Source organism: Nannobrachium achirus (assembly GCF_963921795.1).
Source record: "Nannobrachium achirus genome assembly, chromosome: 14".
Lineage (NCBI taxonomy): Eukaryota > Metazoa > Chordata > Actinopteri > Myctophiformes > Myctophidae > Nannobrachium > Nannobrachium achirus.
The window spans coordinates 9386137-9402654 of record NC_137821.1 but is presented as its reverse complement, the minus strand read 5'-3'; the positions used below and the strand labels follow the sequence as shown (position 1 = coordinate 9402654).

Below are 16518 nucleotides of genomic sequence, written 5' to 3'. Positions count from 1 at the left end.
GTAGGCCTACTGTAGGCCTACCAGCCAACCAACCAACCAGTTTGTCTCTTGAGTGGAAATAGTTTGCGGATATAGACAGCATCTTCTGTGTGGCTGTGTGTGATTGGCCAAATGGATTGCTTTGTCTTGTGATGATGTCACGAGAGACTGGTGGTAACAAATCTATTAGTGGCCCAGGGTACATTCTACAAAACCTGGTACATGATAAATTCAAGCATACGATGAACAGTACTTTAATACTCCAACACAGAATTCTAGCACCAAGTGTACAGTATATGATGCATGGAAGCTATTTAGATATGTTATTTTAGATAGCATATAAAAAAAATCGGTGTTGAACACTACCCATTCTGTAACTCCTCTTTGGATAAACATTATTCTGCAGCATGTTCTTGTTCTTTTGCAGGTCTTTAACTTGCTATTTGCCTAATTACTTTTTTTTCCTTATTTGTTGTATCATTTGTTAGCTCATACTTTCCTGTAGCCTATATATATTTTTTAATTATTATTAGAGCAGAGTGCTGGCTGCTTGTTGTGGAGGTTATAGGCAGCTGTGGTGACGTCCCTTCACTGGTTGCTGCGGTTTAAGCCTCGTATCGCTAGTCTCCTTTGCTCTGCTTCCTGTTGTTGCTGTGAATGCATGTGTGTAGGTAGTAGGCACAGCAGTTGCACCCCTGTGCACGCACCATGCCCTAATGTAGCATGCCTAGTCCTCGCCGTTGCTTCGCCAATAGTTGACAAATAGGTCTTCTGTCAATTTGAGTACTGGAAGTAGGCCTATTGTTGATTTTATAGTAAAATACTGTTACCCTTTTAAACTACTACATAATACTATGGCAAAACATTTCCTTAATATACTAACTTGGTCCTTCCCACAGTTACACAGTTACAAATTCCTTAGGATGGTGTAGTCTAGTTCAGTGGTTACCTTTTAGATCAAAACCCAAAAGAGAAACGTGATCTCTCCCCCCAGGACTCAAACAGTGAAAATAGCAGCAGATCTACAAATCTTTTTTTTCTTCTTCTTCTTTTTTTTAATGGAATTCCTTTGATTGACAAATGACCCAGTGTTTTGGAACCAGTGTCTAGTTCAGTGTTTCTCAAATGGGGGTACGTGTACTGCAGGGAGTATGTGAGAAATGCCCCCCAAAAAGAAATATATACGTAGGAAATCATGATAATATCATTCATAGTTAAAGAATTCAAAACCATTGATTTAGGAGGGGGAAAACATTTACTGTTGACACATGGAGAAACTTGGTGTGAGCCTGATAGTTGCTAACCCAAATGACATGGTACAAGGCAACTGGGATGTGCTTGAAATTTGTTTTGATGTTTTAAAGTTATTGACATAAAAACTGGACTGAAATGTTTTGGCCACAGTGTTGAAAAATAAATATGCTCAGAGCTCAGGAAACACACTTCACTCCATTTCTTATTTGTCATTTGATATTCTTGAAATGGTTTTAATTACAGTTTTATGAGCAAAATGTTGTCGGGTAAAGGGGGTATTCAGAAATCAAGGAAAGGGGATACTCAAGCCAAAAATGTTTGAGAAACACTCAATTCAAGTCTCCATGGGGGGAGTAATCAATAGAAGAAAAAAAACATTTTGGGCACTGTTGTCAGTGGAAATAAGTACATTCCTACAAATCTGTAGCCTACTTAAGGCCTACTTAACTTCAGTATAATTTGCCTTTTTGAATATGTTGCAGCCAACGTGTGTATAGCATAAAGGGCAAATTATACTGAAGTGTTTTTCCTGCATAATTAAATAACTGATAAATCAAGTCTTAAGTCCTAAGCACCTCTGACATCTGTCATTTGCCCGCTTTTGTCCGGAGTAGTACCAGGTGCAGACAGTGTGTGTGTGTGTGTGTGTGTGTGTGTGTGTGTGTGTGTGTGTGTGTGTGTGTGTGTGTGTGTGTGTTGAAGGAAGTAGGTTGTGGAGGTTGTGGCTGGCTGGCCTGGTGCCATCATGTCTTTTTTTTTTTTTTTTTTTTTCGCCTGGCGCCAGACGCCATGTTTACAGCTGCTCGTCCTCGGGTGAACTCGCTTCACCAGACTTTCCACAGTAACCAGCCTGATCCGCTCTACAGCCCGCCTTCTGTATCCGGCAAATTGCACTCACACATTAGTGCAAGGACCGTTTCCGTATCTGCTCTAGACCCGGACAGGATCAGCAATCTACAAAGGAAAAATCTGTTTTGCAAGTTCCAGCAAATGATGGAAAATCCCCAGCCCGGCAGCCCCACCCACTGAAACATGACACAGACCTCAAACTCGCGTAGCCAGGCTTACTCATCTGCCAAGAGAAAAGCAGTTTACGTCTACGTAAATGTTCAGATTGCAAAAAAGAAGAAAGAAAGTGCTTGCTGAAGGGCAGAAGGCTCTGGGATCATATGGCATAATATAGTACGCTCAAGCAGAATTACCCGTATCTTCTGTATTGTTTAATAGAAGCATTTTAATCTGATCAGCTGAAATGTGGCTTAAGTTACTGGGCCTGGGTGCCACCATGAGGCAGATTCTTGCAAAACACAAAGCGGTACACACTATCTCTACAGTCATGTCATCGACATGGATTTGCCCCATTTCCCATATTCCCTCCTGATTTCCTACCATTGCCTTCTAAAGTTTGTGTATGCGAACTGACGGTCGCATATCTCCCGATTTAGGTTTATTTGTTGTAACTGTGTCTGGCCCATACTTTCTATTATTATTTTTGTGTTCATGCTTTTAGAGCAGAGCAGAGTGCTGGCTGCTTGTTGTTGTCGTATCGCTACTCTCTTTGCTGTGCTTCCTGTTGCTGTGAATGCATGTGTGTAGGTAGTAGGCACAGCAGTTGCACCCCTGTGCACACACCATGCCCTACTGTAGCATGCCTAATCCTCGCCATTGCTTCGCCATTAGTTGACAAATAGGTCTTCTGTCAATTTGAGTACTGGAAGTAGGCCTATTGTTGATTTTATAGTAAAATACTGTTACCATTTTAAACTACTACATAATACTATGGCAAAACATTTCCTTTATATACTAACTTGGTCCTTCCCACAGTTACACAGTTACAAATTCCTTAGGATGGTGTAGTCTAGTTCAGTGGTTACCTTTTAGATTGAAACCCAAAAGAGAAACGTGATCTCTCCCCCCAGGACTCAAACAGTGAAAATAGCTGCAGATCTACAATCTTTTTTTTCTTTTTCTTTTTTTTCATGGAATTCCTTTGATTGACAAATGACCCAGTGTTTTGGAACCAGTGGTCTAGTTCAGTCTTTCTCAAATGGGGGTATGTGTACTGCAGGGAGTATGTGAGAAATGCCCCCCAAAAATAAAGATACACTTAAAAATCATGATAATATCAATCATAGTTAAAGAATTCAAAACCATTGATTTAGGAGGGGGAAAACATTTACTGTTGACACATGGAGAAACTTGGTGTGAGCCTGATAGTTGCTAACCCAAATGACATGGTACCAGCCAGGCAACTGGGATGTGCTTGAAATTTGTTTGAATGTTTTAAAGTTATTGACATAAAAACTGGACTGAAATGTTTTTCACAGTGTTGAAAAATAAATCTGCTCAGAGCTCAGGAAACACTGTTTGAAACTCTTTCTCTTCTATTTGTGATTTGATATTCTTGAAATGGTTTAATTGCAGTTTTATGAACAAAATGTTGTCGGGTAAAGGGGGTACTTCAGAAATCAAGGAAAGAGGATACTCAAGCCAAAAATGTTTGAGAAACACTGGTCTAGTTAGTGACCTCTGTCACTTCAGTTATTTAGACAGATGCTAGGTTGGTGTTTTGCTTTACTTGCCTGTTATCTATACTATAATTTTGCGAATGTCTGAGTGAGTGTCTGAGTGAGTGTCTGTCACAGCGTTTCTCCTCAGTGGCTGGAGCAATTGATCTGAAATCGCATCACCATAAGCATATGAACACACCTGACATAACTGTGAAGCCCGTTTGTCACTTTCACAAATCGTATGCTGTATATTAGCATTTTTATGGTGTATCTACTATCTATTCTGCATCTAGCATGAGGCACATCTATTCTGCATCTAGCTTGAGGCAAAATGTTTAACCAGCTCTGTGTGTGTGTGTGTGTGTGTGTGTGTGTGTGTGTGTGTGTGTGCAGGCAGGCGGGTGTGTGTGCAGGCGGGTGGGCGGGCGGGCTGGGGGGGGGGGGACACTGGGGGGGGGGGGGGGGGGGACAGTATCTCTGTAGCCATTAAACGAAACGGGTTTCTTACATTGATGCTCCTACATCATGCAAGCACCAGTTGAAGTTACTTTCCATCCCTCATATACTGTGTGCACAGTGCACATCCCATAACCCACACACTGCACATCATTTTGGAGCTCATATCTTTGAACGGGTAAGGGCTAGTGTCCTATAGTGTTAAGGATCTAAAGCTTGTCTTTATTGTATAAAACCACATGGTGTCGTAACGGAAAGAGAAGAAGGAAGTTAAAAACCTCACAGTCAAGCAGTACCCCTGCATGCTTTAGCAGTGAGTTTTCCACACAAATACAAATTTTAGTATACTTAATGCATATATTTTAAAGTTGCTTATCACCAACCTCGTAACTAAGTAGGAGTTACAATGAGGTCTATTGTAACATGCTTTCTAAATTACATTTTTATATTGTTTTTGCATAAAACTGCCAAAAAAACATTATTTTGTGGCATGCAGACCTTTTGCATCTCAAGTTTGGGGGCGACATTCTTTCAGAGTGATAGGATATGTTACAATGCATTGCGTGTGTGTGTGTGTGTGTGTGTGTGTGTGTGTGTGTGTGTGTGTGTGTGTGTGTGTGTGTGTGTGTGTGTGTGCGTGCGCGCGTGTGCCTGGCCTGAACAACAGTGCCCCTCCCTTAACGTGTGTGGTCAGCAAAGGTCCCGGGTAAACAAACTGTCCCGGGTAAAACGGGACTGTCCCGGGTAAAACGGGACGTCTGGTCACCCTAGCTTTGCTCCAACCAGACCTGAGCTTTTGTTCTGAAATGAATTCATGTTAATTAAATTACATAATTCAAAGTCAATTAAAAAAAAACAGATGATCCATAAATTATAATTACCTATATGAATGATCACCATTAAGCCACTTTAAACGCAGGCCTATTTAATCGATCGTTCTGGCAAAGGACGCCTTGTGACAGACCAGGGGGAAAACGGGAGGCTAGAAACTGCGAGTGGAGCCGAACGTCCACCCCGCCGCGTTCACTCCTCCCCGCCGCGTTCACTCCGCCCGCCGCGTTCACCCCGCCCCCCTGGCTGGCAGCTGCAGTCAGGGATACTTGGAAATGGCCAGCATTTAAAGACAAATGGGAGCAATATGTAATTGTGTAGTTGTCTTATCCTGTCCTCTAGTGGATGGAATGAACCTCTATTAGCCACTTGCATTTTTGCAACTTATTGAGGTTGCAAATTGCAATGCACATTATTTAATGGACGGGCAGAGCTATGCTGGACCAGGCAGCTATGCCTGTTTCTATTGCATTTCTGATCTAACTAGGGCATGCCTTCCCTTGCATGAAAATAAACAAAACGTGGCACATATTCCATAATGTCCAACATCCTCAACTGGCATTGTGGGCTAATAGTCCTGAATGATGGTGGCGCTTCAGCAGCCTTCTAAATTATTATAATATAGATTGTTTTCATTGATAACAAACAAAAAGGTGTGGTATACTATCAGTGTGCAACTTTTAATCAAAATGTGATCCCACATTTGGTGCTCAATTGACATGCTTAGTTTGAATTCTGCCTGAAGAGATGCTCACTCTTGCCTGTACTCTTCTGTTGTGTCTGGTCTTTTTCTTCACAGATTTCTATTGTGTCCATGCTTTCAGCAGAGCAGAGTGCTGGCTTGCATGTTTTATGTAGCCTGGCTGGATGCCAGGCTAGTTCCTCCGTTCCGCGATTTGTTTTGTCTATATGCAGAGCAATCTGGCTAGCCATCGTCAAGGAAAAGGTCAGTCGTTCTTTTGCAGCAATGCGGAAGTCTGTAATCGAGAGACTATAATGTGGAGAGACAAAACAAATCGCGGAACGGAGCGAACAGGCTGGCATCCAGGCTATGTTTTATAGGCACCTGTGTTGAAGTCCCTTCACTGGTTAAAAATAACTTGCTTTCCTGAACAAGTACGTCCTAGGCATTGTTCATGCCAAATTTGGTGTTTGTATCACAAAGTGAACGATTCTTTCACTAAATGGACTTTAAAAGGGGAAGACCACCCATTTTCAATATTAAACTATGTCATTAATATACCTTAGAGGAGTTGTCAGACACACACACACACACACACATACATACATACGGATACACACACGGCCATGCTATGGAGACGGTGTGACCACCGTACACAAAAAAAAGTTCCCCCTCTTCTGTGTTGCTTAGAACTGGAAGATTGATTTTGGGGTTATTGTACAACGGTGTGATGTCATCACATTGTGATTTGCAATAGAAACCCCAAAATCAATCCTCCAGTTCTAGGCAACACAAAAGAGGGGGAACTTTTTTTTAATTTCCACACCCTAACTAACCCTAACTCCTCTAAGGTATATTAATGACATAGTTCAATATTGAAAATGGGTGGTCTTCCCCTTTAAGCTGCTTGACTAAAGAGAGTATGTTTTGCACACATGGACAGACATTAGGTAATTTTAAATGCAACTGTCAAGCTTAGCACTGCATGTATGAATTTAATGAATTTGTTTATTTAAGGTTAAGCACAGTTGTCACTTGTCAGTGGAAATAAGTACATATAATTGCATATAAAAGTGTTTTTTTCCTGCATATTTAAATAACTGATAAATCAAGTCTTTAAGTCCTAAGCACCTCTGACATCTGTCATTTGCCCGCTTTTGTCCGGAGTAGTACCAGGTGCAAACTCTGTGTGTGTGTGTGTGTGTGTGTGTGTGTGTGTGTGTGTGTGTGTGTGTGTGTGTGTGTGTGTGTGTGTGTGTGTGTGTGTGTGTGTGTGTGTGTGTGTGTGTGTGTGTGTGTTTGCCTGGCGCCAGACGCCATGTTTACAGCTGCTCGTCCTCGGGTGACCTCGCTTCACCAGACTTTCCACAGTAACCAGCCTGATCCGCTCTACAGACCGCCTTCTGTATCCGGCAATTTGCACTCACACATTAGTGCACGGACCGTTTCCGTATCCGCTCTAGACCCGGACAGGATCAGCAACCTACAAAGGAAAAATCTGTTTTGCAAGTTCCAGCAAATGATGGAAAATCCCCAGCCCGGCAGCCCCACCCACTGAAACATGACACAGACCTCAAACTCGCGTAGCCAGGCTTACTCATCTGCCAAGAGAAAAGCAGTTTACGTCTACGTAAATGTTCAGATTGCAAAAAAGAAGAAAGAAAGTGCTTGCTGAAGGCTATGGGATCATATGGCATAATATGGTACGCTCAAGCAGAATCACCCATCTTCTGTATTGTTTAATAAGAAGCATTTTAATCTGATCAGCTGAAATGTTCTAAAAAGGTTTTAATGAATCAGAGTGCAGTACACCTCACAACCGATGGGGTCGTGTAGTTGAAAAATCGAAGAAAATGGACCCAATCAGATTAAAAAGCTTCTTCTTAAACAATACGGAAGATACTGGTAATTCTGCTTAAGCATACCATATTGTAACATCCCTGAGCCTTCAGTAAGCACTTTATTTTTGAAATTTGAACGTTTATGTAGACGTACGTGGCAAATTGGCTACATTACTCCACGTCAGGTTGAGGTCGATCCATGATACGTGACACGACCGTAATTTTTCAGGGCTACACGCCCAGTCGCCCACAAGTTGATCCGATCTTTATTCTTTACTCCTGAGTCCTGGACTGGATTGTCACGGCATTATTCGGATAATATTTAAGTGAAATAATTAGTGAAAACGTCGTTCGTCGACTCGTGGTACATACTCCAGTTTAATGAGCTGTTATAATTCCCCTTGGAGGTTGTGTGGCAACGTGGGTTAATCAAAAAGTAAGTGCGTACTGCCTGCATTTGTGTTTAATTATATTTTACCGCCACGCTAGCCGCGCAGATCCTTTCAACAATTAATTGCTAAAAAGAAACAAATCCTATGTTATAGAATATTATGTGGTGGCAGTTCCACCCAGATCTCTGCAAATTTCCGTTTATTACTGACATAATGGTCGTTAATTGTCTCTTATCTAACATGACGGTCCTAACATGACGGTCCGAAAGACTGGCTCCATTATAACGAACTAAACTAACCCTATCCCTTAACCTCTCGTAGTAGCCAAACTAGCCATCCCTAACGGTAACCTCACACTAACCTGACAGTCTTAATAATGGGATGTCGGAATGAGCCGACCCCATATGCGAGGTGAGAAGAAACAGCGAAATGCTCCCGGTGAGAACAGCATAAAACTAAGATGACTTTGGAAGTTGAACTACTCTTGTCCTGTGATCTTAAAGATAGGCCAATGATGAACTCAAGACAGATTCAGAGCCCCCCACTCTCCCAGGGATGATACAGGTTGAGTGGGTACCTAAACAGTGTGTGGGCATATTAATGCGCATTAAATAGGTGTTTTTTTTCTTCCTACAAAGTGTGAAAAATAAAGAAACTTTGGAAATGGATTGTAGAACATAATGCGTAAAGTATATAGGCCTACATGATTTGAACATGCATGGCACAGCATTCAACTAGAAGCAGTGCTCTTCCGAGCACAGGTCTCCACCAGGCAAGGCGTCCGCGTCCTGGTGTACTACTTACTGTATAATAGGCCAATGTAAAAAGGGTGGCATATGTTCTTCACCTTAGAGCTTTCATGGCAATCGGACGCTGCATGCATGATTTGAAGCATTGTGTTCCAAAAATGTGTTTTGCTAAAGTCTACCTGCTGGTGGCGCTATAACAGGCCAATGTGAAAAAGGTAGCATTTGTTCCTTGACCTAGTGGGAATATGTGTGGCAAATTTCACAGTAATCGCAAGCTGCGTTGATGATTTGAGGCATTTTGTTCAAAAACGGAGCAATCCTGCAAACTTTGGAAGCCAATATTAGCCAATCAGGATGGAATATGAAATATCAGACCGATCAGACTTGATCACATGACTATAGAGATACCGTGTACCGATTTGCGTGATTTTTGGAGAAAATCTGAAGGAGTAATATCCAAAAATGTGTTTTACATAAGTCGGCCCAAAGGTGGCGCTATAAAAGGCTAATGTGAAAAATGCAGGGCAAAGGTTTATCCTTAGCCTCTAGGGAGTGCGCTTACAAAGTTTGAAACTGATCGGTGGAGTTATAGGTAAAACCACAAATCGGCCTGTTATAGCGCCACCATGAGGCTGATTCAAAAATAATTAAGTGGCATTTCTTCCTCGGCCTAGTGGGAACGCGTGTTTGCGATTTCATGATAATTGCACTTTGCGTTTGGGATTTGAGGCATTTTGTTCTAAACGGCTCAATCCTACAAACTTTGGAAGCCAATCTTAGCCAATCAGGATGGAATATGCAAAATCGGACAGATCTGTGTCGATCACATGACTGTCGAGATACTGCCTATCGATTTGTAGGATTTTTGGACAAAATCTGTAGGAGTAGTGCACAGAAATGTGTTTTGCGAACATCGGCCACTAGGTGGCGCTAGAAAAGGCCCATTTGAAAAATTTAGGGCAGAGGTTCTAGATTGGCATCCAGGGAATGTGTGTGCTCACTTTGGCAGCGACCGGGCCAACGGCGACTGAGATTAGGTGCACACAAACTGCGAGGACGCACGGACGCACGGACGCACGCACGGACGGACGGACGGACGCACGGACGGACGGCTGGTGGAGACAATAAGACATAAATTTCAACAATTCCCAAAATGACTGGATAGGCCTATATAGATTCTGTAGCAATTTGTAACAATTCAGGCCTGAAATTTCATTAATTGTTATATGTATTTGGCCTTCATTTATACAATAAATGTAGCCTTTATACAATCAAACCTAAAGTAAGATTCTAGATAAATACATTTATCTAGAAAGTGTGTTGTCAGGTGCCCGCTCTTCCAGTTAACCATAATCAGCAGTGCCATTTGGGTGCCATTACTCTTTACTATTTAGTGGCTTTCAATCAAGGTTTTCTTCAGAATATGTATGACACTGATGTTGACACTATGGCACATTAGGAGTCCACAAGTACAGAGGTTCTCAAACCTTGTACTCTCTCTACAGCAGGGGTTTTCAAAGTGGGTGACTGGGCACCCTGTGGTGCCGTGACGGCAGTCCAGGGGTAGCCTAGCTGAGCTAGACATCCCAGCCATGTTAAAACAAGGAGGGGAAATATACGCAGTTACTAGTTAGCTGCATTGTATATAGGCTGGCCCCAGGCTAGTCCAGGGGTGCCGCGAGATAATTTGATAATATTTGAAATGTATTTGGACATTTAAAAACATTAAAGATATTAGTATCATTTTAAACTTGAAGTACAAAGTTATTTTCTGTAAGTTCTAACCAAAATGGCGATTATCTAAACGTTTTCCTCTTAACATAATCGCTAAAATATGCTATAGGCCTAAATATAAGGTGCTGGGAGTGAAAATTTTGAATATAATGTAGGGGTGCCTCGGATGAAAAAAATCACACCCGTGTGAACTGAGCGGTGGTTTACCCCCCCCCCCCCCTTCCCCCCTGTGTGTGTGTGTGTGTGTGTGTGCGTGTGTGTGTGTGTGTGTGTGTGTGCCTGGTCTGGCCTGGCCTGAACAACAGCGCCCCTCCCTTAACATGTGTGGTCATAAAAGGTACTGCAGGCCTGCAGGCTACATACAGACAGACACACACACACACACACACGCACGCATACACACACGGCCACGTATAGGAGACGGTGTAACCACCGCTCAAAAAGATATATTTATAGGGGTGCCCCGAGCCAAAAAAAGTGTGGGAACCTCTGCTCTACAGACCTGTACCCTTATAGTAAGGGGAACATAAGAAAATCTGCAAAGTAAATCGTTACCAAGAAATGTCTTCACCAATGTGTTTCTAAAGGTGTGTAATAATATGTACTAAAAGGTTGAATTTCAACTCCCGGGGGAAACCTCATAAAAAAATGATACGTGATTACTATACAGGAAAAAATACAAAAAATAAATCTGCTTTAAGTAACATGTGAGGGGTCAAACTAGGGGTTTTTCATGATGCTGAATCCATTATAAGCATTTGTTTTGCACGAAAAACATTCCATGGGCTACAAATGGCCCCCACAAAACAGTGAAAAGTTATGATTCATCACTAAACCATCGTTTTGTGGGTCCGATTTGAGCCCAAGGAGTGTTTTTCGTGCAAAACAAATGCTTGCAATGGATTCAGCATCATGAAAAACCCCTAGTTTGACCCCTCACATGTTACTTAAAGCAGATTTATTTTTTTGTATTTTTTTCCTGTATAGTAAATTAATGGGACACAAACACAAATCAGTTTTTTATGAGGTTTCCCCCGGGAGTTGAATTTCAACCTTTTAGTACATATTATTACACACCTTTAGAAACACATTGGTGAAGAAATGTCTTGGTAACAATTTACTTCGCAGATTGGTCAAATATCTTATAAAATCCCCTTACTATTAAGGAACCCTCAACCCACTTTGAGGACCACAGCACTTAGTATACATTTAGGGCTATAGCTCTGTTTCTGGTAATCTTTGTATGTCCATGGCAAAAATAGACATTTGCACAAAGATGTCCATGAACCCTGGTGTGTGTGTGTGTGTGTGTGTGTGTGTGTGTGTGTGTGTGTGTGTGTGTGTGTGTGTGTGTGTGTGTGTGTGTGTGTGTGTGTGTGTGTGTGTGTGTGTGTGTGTACACGTGTGTGTGTGCGTGTACACGTGTGTGTGTGTGTGTGTGTGTGTGTGTGTGTGTGTGTGTGTGTGTGTGTGTGTGTGTGTGTGTGTGTGTGAATTGAATGACAACTGACGCAGGAGGAGACTGGGAGGTGAGGGAGTTTTTTTTACTGACAAGCTGTCAGTAGTTTAGCTAAAGATTCACGTGAGAGTATGTTAGTGTATGGTCATGATGAATGAGCATGGGCTGGTTTACCTGCATAGTCTGAACTATTAGATCATGATTGGACAGTGAATGAGTGTGAGACCGTTCTGACTGCATAGTTGCAGTCAGATCATGATTGGGCGAAGAATGAGTATGTGACTAGTTTGAACATAAAATAAATAAATACATATTAAAAAACTGTTGCCCAGAGAGAGTTGTCAGGTGCCCACTCTTCCAGTTACCAGTAACAGGCACATAGTGTGGATTAAAATATTGCCTGGGCCAATCACATTCTCTAATGGGTGCTGTGGCTTTGTTTTGTTTGTTAAGGTACAGCCTACTCAGTGTTTGATCAACACAACACACCTGACATTCACAAACAGACGGGTGGCGCACCTGAACTACTGCATTACTGAAAAGAAGACCGTTCCTTGTTGACATTTTCAAGACATTGACTAATGTCTGGTCTGATCAGCAGTGGTGAGTCAGTCACACCACACACACACACACACACACACACACACACACACACACACACACACACACACACACACACACACACACACACACATGCATGCACACACACAGGCCTATTATCACATTGTGACTGACTGGGCTATGGCCCTTCTAATCTAAACCACCATTTGAAGTTATTTATTTGCATGCAGTGCAACGATCCTGACAAGTTTCGACATGACTGCTGATAGAGGCGGGTTCGACATGGGAATAGCTTTTACTTCCTGCACTGTTCTCAAATTTCCTGCACAGAATAGATCCCTATGTAATCCCCACACAAAATACCAAGTGTTTTATTTAACCAGTTCTTGTTTGGGTGTGTTTTTCTTATGAAACGGTATGTGTTTCTAATGCACAATGAAGAGGAACTATGCTGTACTTCTCCTTCCAGCCTCTATCTCTGTTCCCCTTTTTCTCTGTGTTTTTCATAAACAGTCAGGCGTGCTGTCACATGCACAATACCACAAACCTGTTGAACCATCAGAACAAATTTAGTCACATGAAAGAACATGATGACTCTTTAGTAGAGAGTTGGGTTGTGTAGTTACTAACGTGTTACCTTGCCCCTTGAATATGCAATAGTTACTCCATTGAATAGAAATGGACTTAGGCTACATTGCACAGTGAAACAGCTGGTGTTATTTGCACACAAACAAAGCAGATTATGACAATGTTTAAAATTACAAGCATGGTATTTGTATTTATTTTACCTCAGTCTATTGTGCATCAAATACAGAACATGTATGATGTACAAATTAAATATACATGAATTGTATGAGGACATGCAGTCAGATATATGAGTAAGTAAAATAGTGCATGGAAAGAACAAACAAACAAAACAAGTACATCAGGTTATGGTCAGAAGTGCAGCTCTGGTCAGAAGTGCAGTTCTATAGGTGAATATGTACATACACCAGGGCACATCAGTTCCTGTTCAGCAGTCTGATGACCTGGCTGTGGAAACTGTCTGGATATAATTTTCAACCCTAATCTCTTGATTCATGTCTTTTTTTACTCAGCTAACACCAGCCCCTTTTCTGTGTTTATTGTTCCTATAAAATATAATCTGGCTAACCAAGTTCAGAGGTAATTTCTTGTTAACATTTCACGCCCGAATCATCCAGTGGAAGGCGTTAGGAGTTATCGGTCTCAACAGAGTAGTGTAGTCATGATTCTATTACACAACAGAGACTGTGTGCCAAACAAATGGTTAGAACAGTGTAGTGTTGTGATGAGTCTATTACACAACAGCACGTAGATATTTGAATAACCTACAAACAAACCGGTTAACTCATCTATACATTGGATTTGGACATGTGATTATTATTGTAGAATCCATACGCATGTAATATGCCAAGGCTGGGACACAGCTTTATAGCAGGGGTTTTCAAAGTGGGTGGCTGGGCACCCTGGGGTGCCGTGACAGCAGTCCAAGGGTGCCGCGAGATAATTTTGATAATATTTGAAATGTATTTGGACATTTTAAACTTTAAGTACAAAGTTATTTTCAGTACGTTCTAACCAAAATGGCTATGATCTAAACGTTTTCCTCTTAACATAATCGCTAAAATATGCTATAATTATAAGGTGCTGGGAGTGAAAATTATGAATATAATGTAGGGGTGCCTGAGATGAAAAAAAAAAAACGAATTATAGGGGTGCCCCGAGCCAAAAAGGTTTGGGAACCTCTGCTTTATAGACATATACAGTACAAAGTAACAAACTAAAACTCACAACAACAGTTGGCAGATGGATGTGGGTTGTTGTTCTTTTGTGCCACAGAACCTTTACACTTTGCCAAACTTGTAAACTTAATTCGCAGAGTCTGAGTCATTTTGATGTGGGGAAAAAATTACAAAGTTTCCCTTTTGATTCAAAAAAGAAAAGGGAAAAAGAAACCACTTCAGTCTTGAGTTTTCAGGTGCCCACCCTTCTTCCACTTACCCATATCAGTTAGTGATTTATGATTAACTCCATTATGAGAAGGCAATCCTTTACAGTTAAATATAGTAGAAAAAAGGGGAGGAGAAGTGGCTGCCGTTTAGCCTCGTGAACCAGCCTCAATTCAATTTACTCAGCTAACACCAGCCCCTTTTCTGTGTTTATTGTTCCTATAAAATATAATCTGGCTAACCAAGTCTAAAGGTAATTTCTTGTTAACATTTCACGCCCGAATCATCCAGTGGACGGCGTTAGGAGTTATCGGTCTCAACAGAGTAGTGTAGTCATGATTCTATTACACAACAGAGACTGTGTGCCAAACAAATGGTTAGAACAGTGTAGTGTTGTGATGAGTCTATTACACAACAGCACGTAGATATTTGAATAACCTACAAACAAACCGGTTAACTCATCTATACATTGGATTTGGACATGTGATTATTATTACTTACCCATGTCAGTTAGTGATTTATGATTAACTCCATTATGAGAAGGCAATCCTTTACAGTTAAATATAGTAGAAAAAAGGGGAGGAGAAGTGGCTGCCGTTTAGCCTCGTGAACCAGCCTCCCCCGAAAATCAAAATTAATTTGAATTAATTTAGATTCCCGGGGGAGGCTGGATCACAAGGCTAGCTGCCATTTGGAAAGTCCTGACCTTTTCACTTTCAGCAGGCATAGTACATGTACGGTATACCACAACCCCATATAATGAGTTTTTCTTTCTTTTTTTGAGACCCCTTCGCCGCATGCTTGTCAGGACCACATTTACATTGGCCCAAATATCACCTAATATGGTACTGCTGGGTTACGGGCTTCAATAATAGTAGCAAAATGTCAGCGTAGAGGATAGGTCTATACCTGCATACAATGTGTAACCTGATTATCCTCTGTTTCTTTAAGTATACAGCCTGCTCATTGTTTGATCAACACAACACACCTGACCATAGCGACCAACAGACGGCTAGCACACCTGAGCCACATCTACATTAGCAGTGGTGAGTCAGTCAGTCACACACACACACACACACACACGCACGCACGCACGCACGCACGCACGCACGCTCGCTCGCACGCACGCACGCACGCACGCACGCACGCACGCACGCACGCACGCACACACACACACACACACACAGGCCTATTATCATACGGTGACTGAAGGGCCATTTATAGTTACGTATGGTTGATTTTGTGTACGTTATTGGGTGAGAACTATGTACGTTAATTACGGCCCCATGCATAGTAGACATGCACGTTATTTATGTGCCGACCCGCTCTCCGCTCCAATTCTGCTCCCCTTTGGGCCGCGCGCCACATGAAGGTGGTTCTCACACGTGTAAAAAACCGAAGCATTTAGTCAAAATAATGTAGAACCACAGATTTTTGACCCGCCGTGATTTTTGGTACAGTATAAATAACAGTCTGGACTGGATCTGCTGTCTGTCGTCTGTCGGCAACATTTATCACGGTAAATGCAACTCCGCGAGGGTACACATTTAACCACATGGATGCGGCCCCGGAGTAGGCTAATTATAACAAAACACACGTACACACCCGCTCATATATTGAACATAATTCCCAAGTAATAAATGAGCCGCATCATCATCTCTTCTTGTGACTTGTGTGCCTCGCTGTCTGTGGCTGTGCTCAGCTGATGACTGTTGATGCGTGATGAGGAGTCGAGGCATCCTCTTCAGTGTTTGTGTAACAACCTTTTTTCCGTTTCTTGATAAAATATATTATTATGGGACACACAGTTTGAGAACCGCTGTTAGAGCAGAGTTAAAGTAATTTTCATCACTACTGCGCCTATGTTTTATAACGGTGGTCACTGCACCCATCTCGCTTTTGGAGGAGAGGCGACCCGAGTATAGTAGGCCTAGTGGTATTCGCGGTAAATGTAAAACTCCGCGAGGTACAGATTTAACCACATATATGGATCAGGACCCGGAGTGATTATAACAAAACACACCCGCATATAATTCCCAAGTATGATGAGCCGCTGCAGCTAATTAATCAGCTCTTCTTGTGTGCCTCGTCTTGTTGGCA

The 16518-nt window shown here is 41.9% G+C and overlaps 1 protein-coding gene across 4 annotated transcripts in view; it reads left to right on the top strand.

Moving 5' to 3' along the window:
• Positions 1 to 7850: 7850 nt before the first annotated feature.
• LOC308298565 (GTPase IMAP family member 8-like) overlaps positions 7851 to 16518 on the top strand; it is a 31053-nt gene continuing 22385 nt past the window's right edge. For 2 of the 4 annotated variants that reach the window (XM_080742204.1, XM_080742203.1), the window contains exons 1-3: positions 7851 to 7989; positions 12341 to 12490; positions 15370 to 15464. The gene's annotated coding sequence lies outside the window, so the exon portion shown is untranslated. Of the gene's footprint in view, positions 7994 to 12340; positions 12491 to 15369; positions 15465 to 16518 lie in introns of all 4 variants that reach the window. The other 2 variants (XM_080742206.1, XM_080742205.1) reach the window with 2 other exon arrangements.